The sequence below is a fragment of the Cydia splendana genome, chromosome 10, assembly GCF_910591565.1.
Source record: "Cydia splendana chromosome 10, ilCydSple1.2, whole genome shotgun sequence".
NCBI lineage: Eukaryota > Metazoa > Arthropoda > Insecta > Lepidoptera > Tortricidae > Cydia > Cydia splendana.
In genome coordinates, this window is record NC_085969.1 from 1,450,185 (window position 1) to 1,455,017 (window position 4,833).

Consider the following 4,833-nt stretch of genomic DNA (forward strand, 5'->3'; position numbering starts at 1 on the left):
CCTACCTTGAATTGTTCAAACTCAAATCCTTAGTATCTTTATACGGAGTGACATTGAAAACGCGTTGAAAACAATTATTTCATAAATCTAAAATATTCTGTAATATTGTATTAATGTTGACAATAATTTTAAAAGATTCGTTCTCGAAAGTAATTACCAAAATTCCGACCACATATGTCATCCTGTATAAATAATAGCATAATTAAACGTTCGTAACACTCAGTTGTTCATAGTCTAGTGGTAGCTTTTATAAGTGTCGTGATATTGTGATGTATACAAACCCCTCGTTTGGAGTATGTCAATTTTGTTAACTGCACATTATAGGGTTAACTTATATGTCACTACGAAAAGGAATGCTGTATAGTGTATAGCAAGAGGGCAGGTTATCCCTTCAAATTACATGTTTGGCAAGGCAGCTTTAACGAAGGTCAGGGGGGTTCACTTATTTGCGTATTTTTGACAAATGTCAAGCTATACTTTATATATTAACTCCATAAAAGGCAAATTATGCCTAATGCTCAAATGAATCTCAACTATTTAAGATTACTCGATTATTATGCTGTTCAGACGATATCAATATCAATATAAACCACTTGTAAAATGTAAATTTAAAAAAAGTTCTGATATGACTGCCAGATTCTTGTTAAACCAAGAATAGTCTGCAGAGATTTTGATAGCACACGCCTTGCAGGTGTTATTTTAAACGTCAAACTTCTATGAAATTATGACGTATAAATAACACTGGCACTGCGTGTGCTGTCAAAATCTCTGCAGACTTTTCTTGGTCTAACTCTAACACTCCAGTCAAATGCAGATTACATGAAATATCCTGCAAAAATACATGTATTACAGTATTAGTCATAGTAGAAAATTACAGCTGTTCATATTGCCGTGCCTGACGCGACTCCATGCTTTAAGTCGCGCGACTGACAAGATATGCTAGACGTTTGTGGAAATCTAACGGAAATAAGTGAACTCGGTGCAATGTTATGTTGACAACGAAACGCTCATCGAATTGGTATATGGTTATTTGTAACTTTGAGTCGTCTTAGATGGACGACCAAAACGAGGTCCTACGAAAAACGAAGTAAAATTCCTCTTTATTATTTGACACGCGTGGAGATGGAAATAAGGAATGCATTTTTGGAAATAGCGGGTTTATTTCCAGAATAAACTAAATTGCAACCTCTAGAAGAAAGTAAAAATGGATATCGTTTTTCGAGGTGCCAAAAGCAGCAAGCTTTCGAACCGCGTCTAACCGCCGAAATATTACAATAAAATTGCTAATAACATTATATTTTGTTAGTATGTGTAAGAAACCTAACTTAAATTGAAATAGCGAAAATCCATAGTCAAAATATGCACTTTTTTAGCTTAAATATTCAAAAGGAAGTTTTATAAAACTTTTTAAAAGCCTCCTTAGCTTTTAATATCCTAGCTTTTTAATCGAAACGGTATAAGCACAAGTTCGAAAGCTTGCAAAATACTACGCCGTGGAATTCTTGGACCAGTGTCAATTATCATAATACATAGCTATAGAAATGTTACGTGGTGTACAGAGGAATGAATACCCGGCGTAGTTGACTGGTGGTGTAAGAGCAAAAAGTGTATGGACTTGAAATAACAAATTAAAATTTTGCTCTTACCCTATCAGTCTTTATTTCTGTTATTTTGATGACAACAAGTCTTGTAACGTTTTTTTACGAAAAGCGCTAAAAACTATCATTGACATACAGTTTTCTGGTAAACTTGTAGCTAGGTTTCCAAAAGATATTTTATGTCGAAGCTAATTTTTAGTATGCCATACACTTTCCAAACGTTTGGTTGTATGTGGGTTTATAATACCTCACCACTCAAGCTTCTAGGACTTTAAAAAGGCACAACACAACGTTTCATATACTTAGCGCCACTTGCACCATCCCACTAACCTGGAGTTAACCGGTTAAACCGTTAACCCAGTGTCAAATTGTACTGGTAACCATGATAACTCCAGGTTTAACCGGTTATCCCTGGGTTAGTGAATATTGCAAGTGGCCCTTAGTGCCAGATTTTTTAAGGAAAGCGCTTGGAAAGCGGTCTTGTTGTCACATTTTGTGTTGTACTTAAAAGGTGTTGTAACAGTTTTGTAGACTTGCGCACTTGACAATGTTTGATCAAATCGAACGAGACTGAAGGCCCGCGTCCCACTGAGCCTCAACATTTGTTCCGAATTTATTATCGATTAAGTGTTCACTGGTGCTGCAAAATTGTCGAGGTTGACAGGGTTTTTGAGATATTTTTGTATGGATCGGCATTTAGGACGCGTAGTTTTAGCGTTGTACATCATTCCTTAATGTAAGGTGAGACTGTAAAGTAAGCCAATTTAATTGTAGGTTGTACGCAAACTTAAGTTTCTAGTGTAGATTAGTATTAGCGCGGTTGGCAACGCCTCGCTTCGCTACAAAACAAAATTAATAGGTGTAAATCATTTTCATATCAAAGTCTGAAAATTTTACATGGTACAGTCAACTGTAAAAATATGGGTGCACAAATCATGTCAAAAATATGTCCCATAGCTCTTATGTCAGCGAATTAAGAACTATGGGACATATTTTTGAATGAAGAAGAAGAGAAGTTGGCTACTCCCATATTTTTACAGTTGACTGTACACCAAATTTTGCCTCTTTGTGTGTATTTGTTACTCTTTATTCAAGAGTGAAAAGTGACAGTTCAGTAAAAGTTTTATAAATATGAATTTCCGCAAACGTAAATAATTCAAAGACATAACTGGGCTTCGTTGACAGTACTAGATTGTTTTTTAACAGAAGTAGTACATTTATGTACGCCTTATGCCATATATAAAAAGAAAGTCCTATTGAGTGTAGATTTTACTGTTAAGCTGTTTTTAAACCTATATATGATTACATGGCTGTAAACAATATAAAAGATATTATAGAAAATAATTGCGAAGTTTGGTGCCACCCGCGTGCACCTGTACATTTCGTTCGGCATTTTATTAAGTTAGAATTAAGTCTCGTGTGAACGACATTTCACGGCGTCAAAACTAAATTACATAGCATAGTTACACGTAGTACCGCATTTACACGAATCTCCGTAATCCAGTAAGTTAGATTAAAATCCGGAAGTGTCCTATTTTTGATCTCAAGTCTTCATTTTGAACCTCGGTGCTTGGGTAGACATATTTTGTAGCGTTTTAAACTAATGTACGACGAATTTGAAGCTAGTCCCGGTGTCAAAACAATTAAACCTAATTTTTAAAATACCAGACTGACGTATCATCAGATGACCAGCCTTAGCAAGACAACACTACCGAACCAGATTTCGAATACCAAAAATACTCTAGAAACTAGAGGATGTGTCGGACACCTAAATATTTAAGAAATCTGGTGTAGTATCTAAAGTGCGGCGACTGAGCACGAAAATTTTCGCACGTTGACCCCGACGTACCCCGACCTGCGACAGCAATAAAATTGTACGCGAGCGAAAGAGACAGGCCAATGTACGCAATTATTCGTGCTCGGGAGATTGTACTATAGAAGTCAATCTGATGATTTGCTATCTGGTATTTTGGGAAGGCGTCGAGCGCTTGCGTTGCTCCACTGAATTAAAATTTAAAAAAGTATTTTTGTAAAGTTTATAAGATTTGGCTGTGATTGGTAACTCCGGGAGGGTGTGGAGCGACCGGCGCTCGTCAAACACAAACATGTTTGTGGATAATTTATACACTCCTCTTCGACTCGATTGACTAAACTAACTATCCGCCCACGATTTTTGATCCATATTTTATGAATCCTCCATATTTATGTCTACGACTATATATTATAACCTAAAACATATATATTAACGTAAAGTATACGTAACTAAATCTTAATTGTTTGTACAGAGCGTTGTTTAAAAAAATAAAAGTAAAAAAAATAAGTGTAGGTCTCTTATATAAGTATATTATGTATGTGTGATGTTTCATGTAAAGTCGTTTTGGTGTCTCAGTATTAGTTTTAAATCACTAGGAGTTAGACTTTATGTTAGTTGTTAATTAATGTTTACGTAATCATAGACTAATTAGTGTTATTTTTTTTATTTAAGAGTAACTTCAGTTGCTTTTTGCAAAACGCGCAGAGGCGCCTTATTTTTTGTTTCCGCCATAGTTAGTAATGTTTGTGCCAAGATTTGTGAAATTACCGGCAGAACCGACCAATACTCAGTGTGACTGCCAAAGAACGAAATTGTTGTCATATCAGTTTATTAACCTTACAATAAATAGTGTTGTGAATACTAGATGTACTTCTGTATACTGAGCTCAAAGTTCGCGTCCGTTTTTGGGATGTTGTTTGTATTTTTTTCAAAATTACATCAAAATTAAAGTCTACTGATTTGTATAACGATTTTTTATTTAGTTAGTAACCTAGTCCTTTATCATAGACAGGATAGTAATTAGTAAGTACCTTACGACAGTGTTAATTTACACCTACACAAATGTTTCATACTACCTACACGGTTTTTCAAGTAATAAGTGTCGCTTAACATCAAATTCGGGTAAATACATTCGACCCTCTCAGCAAATATCTACCCTATTGCCTTTTCTTTATAGGTACCAAAATCGCATAATCTGACAGATGGATTTACCCGAGTTTGAAGTTTAGCGACACAATTAAGACGTTTTTGCTTGATAAAAAATTAAATTATAACTATGTTATTTTGTCATTGGCAGTATGATGCAATTTAGCTTAACAAAAAATAGTAAAACATCAAACTTAAACAGTTCTATGGCTCTTGTTTATGTTAAAATGGAAGTTATATAAGAGGTGTTACAAAAATACCTACCCATTATTAGTT